Source organism: Podarcis liolepis (genome assembly GCF_965112155.1).
Source record: "Podarcis liolepis genome assembly, chromosome: 2".
Taxonomy (NCBI): Eukaryota; Metazoa; Chordata; class Lepidosauria; order Squamata; family Lacertidae; genus Podarcis; species Podarcis liolepis.
This window is the reverse complement of record NC_139555.1, coordinates 102507604-102522354: the sequence shown is the minus strand read 5'-3', so window position 1 is coordinate 102522354 and position 14751 is coordinate 102507604. Positions and strand designations below refer to the sequence as shown.

Genomic DNA, 14751 nt, shown 5'->3' with positions numbered 1-14751 from the left:
TTGCCAACTCATTTTGCTGCACCTTTATTTTTTTTTTATAAAAATTTTTATTGCGTTTCTTTTCCAATAGTTCACAACATCTGTTACGCCACAGTAGACAAGAAACATTTTTTTTATAAGTAAACAGATATAAAAAGTAAAAATTAAAAGAAAAAAAGAAGAGAAAGAAAAGAGGAAAGAAGAAACAAGAGCAAGAAAATTAATTTACATATTATCTTTCCAAAAGTTACTCTCCTGTGGACCTCCTCACGTCCTCCCAACATTGCATTCTTTAACCTCACATTGTCAGCAATTTGTTACCTTATTTCTAAACTTACTGTACCCTTTCAATTATTATGTAACCAACTTCAAAATAAATTGTAATTCAAATTTAGTACCTTTATAATAAACATAATATATTTGTTTCAAATTTGTCTTGTATTCCTCTATTTATATCTTACTTTGTCATTTACCTAATTAAATTGCAGGAGCATGACATTTCCTAATCGTGCACATTTTTAACATTCAAACAACTTATAATACTTTTGTAAATAGTCCTTGAATTTTTTCCAATCCTCCTCAACTTTTTCTTCGCTCAGATCTCGGATTCTGCCAGTCATTTCGGCTAATTCCATATAGTCCATCATCTGCGTCTGCCAGTCCTCCAGTGTGGGTAAATCTTGTGTCTTCCAGTGCTTTGCGATAAGAATTCTTGCTGCTGTGGTTGTATACATAAACAAAGTTCTATCCTTTTTTAGCACCTTCCGGTCCACCATGCCCAGAAGGAAGGCCTCCGGTTTCTTGGGAAAGGTATATTTAAATACCTTTTTCAGCTCATTGTATATCATTTCCCAGAAGGCCTTCACTTTCGGGCAGGTCCACCAGAGGTGAAAAAATGTCCCTTCTGCCTCCTTGCATTTCCAACATTTATTGTCAGACAGGTGATATATCTTAGCTAGTTTGACTGGGGTCATGTACCACCGGTATACCATTTTCATAATGTTCTCTTTCAGGGCAGTACATGCCGTAAACTTCATACCGGTGTTCCATAACCTTTCCCAGTCCTCAGACATAATGTTATGTCCAACATCCTGTGCCCATTTTATCATAGCAGATTTAACTGTTTCATCCTGTGTGTTCCATTTAAGCAGCAAGTTATACATTCTCGAAAGTACCTTAGTCTTTGGTTCTAGCAATTCCGTCTCCAATTTCGATTTTTCCACCTGGAAACCAACATTTTGCTGCACCTTTAGACCAGGCCTTACATTACCATTGTGGGATGGAAACTGGTTCTTCCAGGGTGAGATAGCAGGATGTGGTGGAAAGTATCTGTTTACTGGGACTACGTGGGTAAATGCAAACGCCTGGGGCTTTTGTACTCCACCGCTGCCCAGGCAAGGAAAAGAATGACGGACTTTTTCCAATCTGCAATTCAACTTATTTTAAGCTTGACAACCATATGTCAGGAGTGCTCTGATGGTGTTTCCTGCTTGGCAGGGGGTTGGACTCGATGGCCCTTGTGGTCTATTCCAACTCTATGATTCTATGATTTATTTCTGTATCAGTTTGCATTCAGAGAGAGAGAGAGAGAGAGAGAGAGAGAGAATACACAAAAATCTGTATTCATTCTCATGCGCATTTCAGCTAATATACACATTTTTGAAAACAGTTGTGCCTAAGGTACTTTTTCTTTTTTACAGGCCCCCCCCCCATATAATGCATTTTGTGTGTTATTTTCGTTGACATCCACTGTTTGTATGCACGCTTCCTCCTAATGTCTGAACACATTTTTTGGTTGGCATTGAAAAATTCAGAGGTGCGTGAATTTTGAAAAGCAGTTGTGTTTCAGCCTCCTGTTTTATGGAAGCCGCCCAGAGTGGCTGGGGAGGCCCAGCCAGATGGGCGGGATATAAATAATAAATTATTATTATTATTATTATTATTATTATTATTATTATTATTATTATCCTCCCTGTTGGTTGACTGCTGTTATGGGTTGCTTCACCAAGAACTGCAGGATAACATTTTAAGAAAAACAACATCACATTATTCACAATACCTCCAAGGGCACAGGGATTTTGGTACATTTCCTCCATGCTAGGGATTTGACCTCTCACCTCCCTAGCATTTGCAAGGATGAGTTCAACGGTCACCCACATCAGCTGGAGAGAAAGCTTTTCATCAGCAGTTGCATTAACTAATTAATTTGACATTAACTAATTAATCTGCAGACCAGAGAGGGGGAAATGGTACCAGGAAATTATTCGTTTGGAGGTTGAATTAATTAAAACTACTACAGTAGTGACAGGGTTTAAGCTCACATTTCTCACAAGAGCATGGAACAGCTCACAGCTGTAGCAAGGCAAGAGAGACCATTTCTTCACAGGGAGCAGAATTAATCTGTGTCACTCCTATAAGGACATGAACTTATTCAACGGCGCTGACATTAAAACATGGTCGCAGCTGCAGCAAATCTATACAAGCAAGCAAAATCTGCCATTTGATTTAGTGGGTTTGTACGTGTCCTCCATTTACAGGACACTGACTTAACTTACAAATTTGTGTTGGAAATACAGAATAGGTTGGTAAATATTCCTGAGGTGGGTAAGTATCATTTCCAACCATATACAGTCATACCTTGGGTTACAGACGCTACATGTTGTGTTTTTTCGGGTTACGGACCCGCCGAAACCTGGAAGTACTGGAACGGGTTACTTCCGGGTTTTGGCAGTCACGCATACGCAGAAACGCTAAATTGCACTTTGCACATGCGCAGAATCGCAACCCGCGCATGCACAGACACGCTGCTGCCGGTTGCGAACGTGCATCCCGCACAGATCACGTTCACAACCCGAACGTCCACTGTAGTCATAAAAACCTTTACATGTTGGAATATAGTCCAGCGGCGCCATGTTTATGGGGTGAAGGGGGTTTCAGCTCCCCCAATGTTTTTGGCAGGGGGCACTGCCCCCCCCAATATTGATACGGCTGCCACCCCCTCCCGCCACCGGGCACCCTCCACGTGTCCCATACTTTGCCCAGCAGCCCAGGAGCCAGGCAGCGGCTGAGACAAACGCAGGCAATCATTGCTTCACTTGTCCCAGTTGCAGCCTGGCTCCTGGGCTAAGGCTGGGATGAACAAACACAGATGTCAGGGACTGGGCAGAAGAGGAATGGTGGAGATCGCCTCCCCATCCTGACACTTCCAGGGAGGAGGAAGAGGAAGACAATAAAAATTTGCAACAGGGGTTTGAGGGAGGTCACAGCTCAGAGGCAGGTGAGGTCAAAAGTTGGGAAATTGTGGGAGAGCCAGAACAGCTGGCTGACATGTTGTCATCAGAAAGTATTCCAGACCCACCATCTGCCAGAACCCGGCAAGCCTTAAAAGTAGGAGAGCAAAGAGCTCCAAGACAGAGGGCATGCGGCAGCACCCGTAGAGGACATGATAATGACGAACGAGGAAGTAGGAAAGACGGGGGGTGGAGATTCACTCGGGACAACGCCATTATCCAAGAGGCTGGTTTCTATAGCCTCTCTCTGTAAAGATTGAAATAAAAAAGGACAGTAAGAAACTTTTCCTTCTCTTTATGTGTCTTTGTTTCGGGAAATTTTTTATGATTGATGTTTTATTGTGTTTTTAATATTCTGTTGGGAGCCGCCCAGAGTAGCTGGGGAAACCCAGCCAGATGGGCGGGGTATAAATAATAAATTTCTTCTTCTTCTTCTTCTTCTTCTTCTTCTTCTTCTTCTTCTTCGTCTTCCTCCTCCTCCTCCTCCTCCTGCTGGGCAACCAGCCAGGAGCTGCTGACAGCAGAGATCGTCCTCCATGTGGCATCACATGACGCGTCACATGACTGTGCCCCCTCAACATAGGGGGCAAGTCTGCGTCCCTAATAGAGTGCTGTTTAAAGACATAAAAGCGCCACCTAGGCATGCGCACACCAAGATGACAGTGAGGGGGGGGAGGATGTTGTGGGTATCTGGAAACAATAAGCATGATGGTCCTCTCACTGTGTTCCCCTTAGGATTTTTAAAACCTTTCCCCCCTTCAAATCTCTGGATCCCCCTGAGAAAGTTGATACTGCTGTCATATTGCTCAGTGGCTATATGGTCATGGGCACTGACCTCCTGTCTTCGCTATTACACAAGGAATGATGATGTTGTCAGGAATTCAGCCTACACTTGAGTAGGACCCTGGCAGAGGCACATGCCCGACTGGCATGTTCCCTCCTCCTGGTCGATCGCTCGGGAGCTTCATAAGATTTCTTCAGCCCGAACATCACAGCGACTGATGCTAACCGGCACCGGCACACTTAGGGATCCACAGAGTTTGCGCACCTTGTGTGACAGACCTCAGCAACTCAGCATTTTGGCTAATCTACTTTATTTACACACACACGGAGCACTACAACATGGTTCCCTCTCTCAGACAGCAAAGAGAAAGAACTAAGGACAATAGTCCCACTTCACGGAACACAGTAACACAAACATCCTGTCTTCGTCACATTCCACTCTGTGAAGTCAAAACATATACCGTCATGAGATAGACAACAATCCCATGACTGCAATCATGGAGCAGGAATTCTAACAGATGTATCCACATGTACTGTTGTACAGTAGCTGGTCTCCACAAAAACCAAACCACAGAAGCTGAATTAGAATGGGAAATGCCATGGGGAGGACCATGGCACTGATAGCACTCAGGTCAAAGCTATGCCTTACCGTCATACTATGAGTAAAAGGGAAGGAGACCCCCAAGGTGAGGAATGGATGTTTTAGTTCCATCTGTGTGCACTGAGAACAAATTAGAATGGATCCCAAACGTAACCTAGCTATAAAGTAACAACTCGATACAGGGAAACCTCAGGGGAGAAGGGAATAAACTACTAGGATACTGAGGAACAGAACTCTAATCATTAGAAAATTATGAACTGGCATATAACTATATTCAGGGTCACAGCTAAATTAAAGTATTGATTTAGATCAAGATTTCCCCTCCCCCTCTCCTTGCTAATGCTTCTAGGGTTTTTTTAAAAAAAACATCTGTATGTTATAATTTACGGTGAAGATCAATTCTGTTATCAATTGACCCTGCTTAGAAATCTGCACAATCTTAAATTAACTAACTTGAGATGTTTGAAATGGAGAGAAAGTATTCATTCCCCCCTAATATAATCTCATTTTAAATCACATATATATATATATATTTATGGGTACTACGTATGCCCCCCTTAAAAATAACACAGCAAGGAAAGTCCCGTGTTATGCCAAATGAGTAATGTCAGACCCGGGTCTGCTTACCTACTAAAATTTATTGAGATCTCTAAAGAAATCAATGACTTAACCAAAAACCAGTAAATAAAGTGTAGTATAATCAAAGCCTGGGGGATTAAGGTAATGAATCTTCAATTATTAAATCTATACCCTTTAATTACAGGTAGCATCTCTCCCTTTTCTCAAGCCATCTCTAAATCTGTCTTAACACCATATTTTTAACATTCCTGGAAGCCTTAGGAACGTAAGATCAAAGGGACATCTCAGATTCTAAGATTTTCTGTTTGCAGCTGCAGCGAGATTGATGCCTTTGTAATTTTACAAGCAGGGCACAAAAGAATCAGCACCAGACCTATATAGATACTGGGGAAGCCTATTAGTAACCTTTATTGCACAGGGTATCTATTCATTTCTACCCTCTTCCCCTCCCCTGCTTGGTTAAACCACTGACTTTTTTTTTTGCAAATCATCTTTACAGTATTGGTTTCTTTTAATTTACATTCATAGAATCACATTATAACATCTCAGTTCTCCGATGGCTAAACATGTCTTTCAAAATAATAATAAAGAAAACAAAAACAATTTTTTTTGCTTAATCACTTGATTCATTCGTACTCCTTTTATACTTGACTTCCCTCCCCTTCTTACTTGGGTCCTCAGTTTTACTTATTTGAATGCCTCTCTTAACACGTTAAAACTTTTCCTGTTTTTCCACTATATTTTAGTATTTTTTTCTTACAGAAGCTATTCCAAACCAGTCAAAATTTCAATTTCCCCATAACAGTCTTTCAAATATTGTTTGAATATGTTCCAATCTTTTTAAAATTTTTGTTTTGTTTGATCGCCCAGTTTGATCGCCCTTGTCCATCTCCGCGTACTCCATTAATTTGGGCAACGAATCTTTTTTGGTTGGTAAACATTCCCTTTTCTAGTTCTGTGCAATCACAACTCTTGCTGCGGTGGTGGCGTACATGAATACTTTCTTTAAATCTTTTGGAATCTCATTTCCCACAATCCCCAATAGGAATGCTTCTGGTTGGGGGGGGGGATTAAACCACTGACTAATCCTAAAGAGGACCTGTTCTCTTATCATATGGCTGCTAAATTTATTCCAGAGACTTAGGTGATTTAATTTGCATGCAGCATTCTGAAAATCCAAAATCTTAACCACTGTTTGCTTTTTAATTTTGATGCACACCGCTGAGAAACTTCAGTCATTAAGCAGCATATAAATAGATTAAATAAATAAATATGCAATAGCTGTGTTCCTATTAAACAAGTAGCCTTGCTTTATTCAGCTCAAATGCTCCCTCCTATCTCCTCTCACATTGCTAGGTCAATGTTGGAAGTTATCTCTTTCAGTTTCCTGCTTTGTCTGAATCTCGGATTGTGGTTTAACACTAACTAAGGCCAATTTCAAAGCCAGCCAACTTCAAACAATAGCCACAGTTAGCATAGTTAAACCACATTACCTAATTCAGACAAAATAAGAAGCCACAGTTTGCTAAAAACTGAAAGCAAACCTTCTGAATTCTTTCTGAGATGAAGAGAAGGAAAGGGGAGCCCACAATCTTGTGGCTCACTGTGGTTCTTGTAGACCATGGTTTATTGTTGCATGCACATATAACCATTGTCTACTGAATCATCTTTGTTTGTTCGTTCAAACTCTCAAAGAATTCTTAAAAGTTAGTGAAGCAGGACTTCCATTACTTTTATTATTTAATTTGTTATTTATATAATTCCCACTTAAAAAAATGAAACATGTAAAACAGTTCTGGAGGCAGCACAGACCCTGCAAACAAATTCTCCTAACGGACTAAGTCTGCTAAAATTGTACGCACATTTGAATAAATGCAATTAACCTTTTATTTTGTTGCCATAAACAGGATGGATGGCTTTCCACCAAGCAGCCAGCCCTCAAGGAACACAATGATTTTGAATAATTGTTTTTTAAAATCCGTACAGCTTCATTCTGCTATATAGAGAATCCCTGGGAGATCATCTCATCACCTCCATGTTCTAAGATGACCTTTAAGATAGACACAGGATAAATACGCCACCTTCGCACCAAATCAAGTGCCAGGGTGTGCAGACAGTAGGACTGTGCAAACGTGCCTCAATCCATTTTGAGATTAATTCACACTTTCATCCAGTATTTTCTGTTCAGCTGCAGTTGGTTTATTTTGCTGCTGCAGATATAAACTTCTTTTTTTACATATATCATAGCAAACTGACTTCCAATGTTGACGGATACGGTAGATTAATTAGTTTACCATTACCCATCTTCAGGAGGTAGAGGTTGTAAGTCCAATATAGAAATAAATAAAACCCAGGGCATAGTCATGTCGTCAGGCACTATGACAACAGGATGCCGGACTAAATTAAGTTTTGGCTTAATCCAGCAAAGCTCTCCTTATGTTCTTATGGTGATCATTTGCACTTGGTACATAGTTCCCACAACTATTTTCCAGTTATTGTTTCAAAGGTTGTTGTTTTTTGCTTTGATTTTTTAAGTCCGACTAGTGTGGTTAACATATAATTTCACTCTGTCCTATTGAGCCCAAATACTGTATTTTCCCATTAGACCACAATCAATCCAGGCTGCAATTATCTCCATACACAACAGTTGAAGCGTATGGGGTTTCTTTTCCAAGAATTCATTGTTTTGTGATGTTGACACATAGTTGTAATTTCCAGTAAGGCCTGCACTATATCAAAATGGCTTCACTAGCCTGTCCAGCTGTGGTTGATGAAAATTACTGCAGGGCAACAGTGGTATCTGAGAAAAAGCAACAGGAACATCATTATAGTGGCCCATTTAGCAGGGTCAGGGATGCAATATCAGTATAAGTCTCTGAATGTGAAGACTGTCAGTGAATTGGATATCCTAAGGGGAAGTCTGGAAGACCTATGATATGAGCCATTTTGGCAAAGCTCTGCAGATCAGAAAATATCGGAGATCAATATTTGATGCTAAATCATCTCTTAGGTGAAGTGATCTACATGCTCACTGACATTTTCTACATACTAATATACCCTCATATCAACTAGATTATTAGTTGAGCATCTAAGCCCTTTCCGACAAGTACAGTGGTACCTTGGGTTACATACACTTCAACTTACATACGCTTCAGGTTACAGACTCCGCTAACCCAGAAATAGTGCTTCAGGTTAAGAACTTTGCTTCAGGATGAAAACAAAAATCGTGCTCCAGCGGCGCGGCAGCAGCAGGAGGCCCCATTAGCTAAAGTGGTGCTTCAGGTTAAGAACAGTTTCAGGTTAAGTATGGACCTCAGGAATGAATTAAGCACTTAACCCGAGGTACCAATGTATAGCATACTAGGCATTTTGCCCCCCTCATATCTCTGCCTGCAGCCATTACATTCACTCTTTTAACATATTTATTTCTTATTTATAAAATGTGTTTGTAAGCCTTCTGCAGAGCCACGCCCTCACAAAACAACATGCATAGAAAGGAAGATACAAGTTACATTAGGTAGATTGGATAGTGTACAATTGTCAAGAGAAAACTGCTGTGAATCACATAAGGCATTAACACTCTTTAGGAAAGGCAAGAGTAAAGGCTTTCAAGGTGCTCTTAAAAGCCAATATATAAGGCATTTGGAAAGGAGTTCCATAACCATGGGGTCACTAGCAAGAAGGCCCTGTATCTCATGCACACCAACCTTATCAATGAACATGCAAATTAGATGCAAATTAGATGTCCAGAACATGCAAATTAGATGTCCAGAGCAGGCACCTCACCTTGGACTTCTAATCTGTTGTGAGGCAGTAGGTCTGCAATCTGGTAAGAGTGTACCTATTGCTTGGCCCTATTTATCAATAAGCCAAATATTTAAAAATGCCCTAAGTCTCCAGCGATATCTCTTTCAAAGGAAAGCAAAACCCAGTTGGTGCAGTCCCTGAAATTTTCCCAACATGGAACAATATTAATACACAGACCCACCCCACCACCGCACGCTCACCAATGACATCCCCTCCAGGCAGGAGATGGTGGGGGGAGACCTGCCTACTTAAGCCCATCTTCTGGAAACATCTCCAGTTAGTATCTTCTGTGATAACCAGTCACCTGTACTTGTTACTCAATCAAAGAAATACAGTGGTACCTCAGGTTAAGTACTTAATTCGTTCCGGAGGCCCGTTCTTAACCTGAAACTGTTCTTAACCTGAAGCACCACTTTAGCTTATGGGGCCTCCTGCTGCCGCTGTGCCGCTGCTGCACGATTTCTGTTCTCATCCTGAAGCAAAGTTCTTAACCTGAGGTAATATTTCTGGGTAAGCAGAGTCTGTAACCTGAAGCGTATGTAACCTGAAGCGTATGTAACCCGAGGTACCATTGTACTTTGATTGAATCATTGGTTGGCATGGCTTGACATAAGAAGTCTCTACAGAATCCCATCTTACAAACACAAACTAATAATAATAATAATAATAATAATAATAATAATTTGTTATTTATACCCTGCCCCAGCCACTCTGGGTGATTCCCAATAGAATATAAAAACACAATAAAACATTAAACATTAAAAACTTCCCTAAACAGGGCTGCATTCAAATGTCTTCTAAAAGTCAGATACTTGTTTATTTCCTTGACATCTGATGGGAGGGCATTCCACAGGGCAGGCGCCACTACCGAGAAGGCCCTCTGCCTGGTTCCCTGCAACAATTGGGGTGGAGACACTCCTTCAGGTATACTGGGCCAAGGCAGTTTAGGGCTTTGACTTGTGCTCAGAAACGTACTGGGAGCCAATGATAAGCTTAGAGAGGCCCCAAAGATATCCTCTAGGCTACCCACTCCAACCTACCTTATCCTGTAACAGTATTTTTATGTTGGCATCCAAATGTGACCACACTATAGCTGGGATCCAAAGGACCACTTTTCAGCCACCTTCTTCCTCTTTCCCCATAAAGCTGCTCCTGCGGCTTGCAGACCTTTGGGTACAGCATCCCAGTAAGGGCTTAGAAAAGGGGATCGGAAAACTCCCATGCCCAAAAGCACTCGGTGTGCACAAACAAAAGGGTCTTGGCTAGCATGTCCTAAGAATCAGTTCCGAATGTCTGCTGCTACAATCCAAGTAAAATGATTGCTCACCTTATTCATTCCAAGGAGTTAACAGTCCAGGACACTGAAAAGAGAAGAGGGAATCACTAACTCACTCATTCTGCCCAAGAATTAATGCAAGCTAAAAATGCTTTTGTAAGCTTAAAACGAAACCAATTTTATTTTCTTTAAGATCATGCATTCGCCAAACGAAAACATAAATCTGATGTAATAACCTACCACAGAAACTTGACACATTTCCCTGTTACCAGATGCAAAACTGAGGAGATCTAAGAATAAAATGCATGTCTTCAAAGTCTTATAATTTTAAACACTGTTATTTGTCTAGTTCCCATTGAACATACGCCTGCTTAACAGAAGAGGTTTAACTGAAAGCTAAGTTAAACTGTATTGGATACAATAGTGGCAATCATATGTAAAACTCATTCCTTGTTAATCAAACAATTAAGTAATTCGGAATCCAAACATCAAGAACACACACCTTAGGTTTCTACAGGATTGTGTATTGTAAGTAGCCTACACATTTTTTACCCTCACCACTTCTACCAATTATAATGTTCAAACACAGCATCACATTTTGAGATGGTATCTATTTTAAAATAAGTGTAATGAAGCCGGGGGAGTTTAAGAAGCTTACTGAACACCCTGGAGAAGACAACTCCATTCCACATTAGTTATATTCTCACAAGGAAGGGACACGAGTGGCGCTGTGGTCTAAGCCACTGAGCTTCTTGGGCTTGCCGATCGGAAGGTTGGTGGCTCGAATCCGCACAACGGAGTGAGCTCCCGTTGCTCGGTCCCAGCTTCTGCCAACCTAGCAGTTCGAAAGCACATAAAAGTGCAAGTAGATAAATAGGTACAGCTCTGGTGGGAAGGTAATCTGAGTTTCCGTGCACTATGGCACGATGTCCCATTGAGCCAGAAGTGGTTTAGTCCTGCTGGCCACGTGACCTGGAAAGCTGTCTGTGGACAAATGCCAGCTCCCTCGGCCTGAAAAGCGAGATGAGCGCCTCAACCCCATAGTCGCCTTTGACTGGACTTAACTGTCCAGGGGTCCTTTACCTTTACCTTACTTTCACAAGTGTCAAAGAATTGAAAAGTCAACTGCTCTTTGTCTCCACTACGTTACCCATACTAAGGCAGGGTATTCACCTAATAAGTCCTACTGTGAAATAACAGTCCACTGGGAGAGGAAAGAGGAGACCATTCTGTATAGCAAGCTGAAATGTTTTTGCAGGCAGAAGAGCATGACATTGAGTCCTTCCCCATCCATTTAAAGCACATTCCCCAAGCACCAATGAATCTTGGGATCTGGGAGCTAGGAATTGTAGCTCTGTGAGGGATGAACTACAGTTCCCAGGATTCTTGCAGAGGGAATGGGTTTTAAAGCTATGTTGCATACACAACGTAAGAAGAATTAAAACAAAAGAACTAGACTTTAAGGCTCTACAGCAGACAGGATTTACAAACAGTACAAAATAACAGTTTTAACTTAGGTTAGTTTAATGGCAAAGAATCTAATCAACTGTTAAGAAACTTAACCGACCGTCCTTTGGAGAAAAAAATATTAATTCAGGAGCAGGTAGCTAAAATGGTGGAATCAGTATATTGTTGCTCTATGCAAGGTTTTCCAGACTTGGCTCACCAGCTGTTTTTGAACTACCACAACTCCCATCATTCCAGTTGTCAGGGATGATAGGATAGTTGTCAGGGATGATAGTCCAAAAACAGCAGTAAACCTAAATTTGGGAAACTTTCCTCTATTGTATTGCCCTATTAGTCTGGCTCTGAATAAGCCAACCCTAAAAGAGAGGCAAAAGATAGAAAAACATGACTTGAAACTGGATGCAGAATTCTGCTCAAGTTATTACTGGCTGCAAACTAGAAAAGCAGTCAATTTGAAATATTAGCAATGGGAAAGATGGTACATTAAGTTCTATTCATTTCAAACTTTTTTTAAAAAAAATGACAATTTAATATGGTGACATTTACCCGAGACACAGCTGTTCACTTAGCTTTGGCTACTTAATACATAGGTGTCAATGCTAGAGGCAAGCTCAAAGCTTCCACGGAAATGGGGGAGGACCCTTTTGATATAGATTCTTTTCTTTCCTGCAATGCAGTGCTTAATTTTGCCAATTAGAAAGCCTAGGGTTAAAGCATGGTTTAAATCACACATGCTCCCAATTGTTGGCTACATGAAGACAGGTTGTACTACTCGGCAGTGGGGGGGAAATGCAACCTGCAAAAGAAGACTCAAAAAAGTTGGCACAGGTGAGTTAGGAGCAAGCGAATCCCCACTTAAAATCTAACTTCAGTCTGGAACTCACCGGATCAGAGGTCATCAAGCCAGCACCCATAAAAGCTTTGTGACTTTGACCCAGTATACCTGAAGGAGCATCTCCACCCCCATCTTTCAGACACTGAGGTCCAGCTCCGAGGGCCTTCTGGCAGTTCCCTCAATGCGAGAAGAGGGCCTTCTCAGTAGTGGCGCCCGCCCTGTGGAACGCCCTCCCATCAGATGTCAAGGAAATAAACAACTATCTGACTTTTAGAAAGACACCTGAAAGCAGCCATGTTAGGGAAGTTTTTAATGTTTGATGTTTTATCGTATTTTTAATACTGTGGTACCTCGGGTTACAGATGCTTCAGGTCACAGACGCTTCAGGTTACAGACTCCACTAACCTGGAAGTAGTACTTCGGGTTAAGAACTTTGCTTCAGGAGGAGAACAGAAATTGTGTGGCGGCAGCGCAGCGGCAGCAGGAGGTCCCATTAGCTAAAGTGGTACCTCAGGTTAAGAAGAAGAAGAGTTTGGATTTGATATCCCGCCTTTCACTCCCCTTCAGGAGTCTCAAAGCGGCTAACATTCTCCTTTCCCTTCCTCCCCCACAACAAACACTCTGTGAGGTGAGTGGGGCTGAGAGACTTCACAGAAGTGTGACTGGCCCAAGGTCACCCAGCAGCTGCATGTGGAGGAGCGGAGACACGAACCCGGTTTCCCAGATTACGTGACTACCGCTCTTAACCACTACACCACACTGGCAGTTTCAGGTTAAGAACAAATTAAGTTCTTAATCCAAGGTACCACTGTATTCTGTTGGGAACAGCCCAGAGTGGCTGGGAAAACCCAGCCAGATGGGTGGGGTATAAATATTATTATTATTATTATTATTATTATTATTATTATTATTATTAAAGGCTAATCAGCTACAGGTGGAGCCACTTGGCCTTCTCCCCCTTCAGGCTGCTGTTCAGCAGGTGAAGCTGACTCTAGGCCCATGACAATCATACCTTGGATGCCATATATCACAATATGACTATCCTCGATTAATAAAGTTGGGTACACATCATATATCTGAAGCACCCACCGCAAAAGAATCCTCGGAATGCTAGCTTCTTAAGGGTGCCAAGATCTACATCTGTGGGGGGTAAACTAAAACCTCCAAATTATTTGGGTACAATAATGCACTTTCAGTGTATAGTGGCAACACAGAGACTGAATTAATCTCCATGCCAGCCAACACTCCCAGGGTAGGGAGGGGCCGGGGAGAGCTCCGTTCTTTCTAGCCGATTCCAAATATAGTTAGATGACATTCATATGGCAGTATACCAATAACCTATGTTTGTACTATAGAAGGTAATTATTTCCTTCTAACTATACAATTACCGTAGAATAAAAATACTAGTGACCTTGATTTAAGCAACGCAGCCCTTGAATATTTCAAGATAAGCTTCCCACATCGGTAAAAGCTGAAAGGAGGGTCACAAGGGAGAAGCATTTAGCCGAAGTCCCAGCATGATTTTACAGCCCCCTTCTCAGATCCTCAAGCCTTTTTAAAGAGCTTTTGTTATTTGGAATATTTCCAGTAAGCACTAAGCATTAAAACAGCACCTGTGCAGCTGCTAAGTTGAATCACCTGTTCGTTGCCCTAGAGAATTAAAAAAACATTTAATACAATATTATAGAAAGTTGACACAGAGAGAGAGAGAGACCAGAAGGAAAAAGAGAGGAAGCGGGGTGGGGAAGAACCTGTTTCGCACTTCTAAAAAGAATGTGTTTAATTTGCCACTGGAGGTAAAGCCCACTAACGTGGAAACTGAAAGCTGTATTCTGAACGTGAGAGAAGAGACTTTCCACACGCACCCGGGTTCAGCACCTTTCTGGCTTGTATCACCTTTCTGGCTTCCATCAGTTATGTCCTGCCTTTCTAAATGTGACTAAGGCTACGATCCAAGCTTACTGACTAGGAATAAGACCACTACATATATTAAACTCCTCTGATTAAATATTAACTCTGTTTCTCCCTTCCCTCCCTGCCTCCCACCGCTTCTCTCTCTCGCTCTCCCTCTCTCTCTCTCTCTCTCACACACACACCCTTGACATGGCTTGTTAAGTGCCAAAAGTGGAAGCAA

At 41.6% G+C, this 14751-nt stretch overlaps 1 protein-coding gene across 5 annotated transcripts in view; it reads right to left on the bottom strand.

Moving 5' to 3' along the window:
• The window catches only part of FHIT (fragile histidine triad diadenosine triphosphatase), a 1028662-nt gene that overhangs the window by 850548 nt on the left and 163363 nt on the right, over positions 1-14751 (bottom strand). For 3 of the 5 annotated variants that reach the window (XM_083493597.1, XM_083493602.1, XM_083493598.1), the window contains one exon: positions 10367-10400. The exons of the other annotated variants lie outside the window; for them this stretch is intronic. The gene's annotated coding sequence lies outside the window, so the exon portion shown is untranslated. The remainder of the gene's footprint in view (positions 1-10366; positions 10401-14751) is intronic. 5 annotated transcript variants of the gene reach the window in all.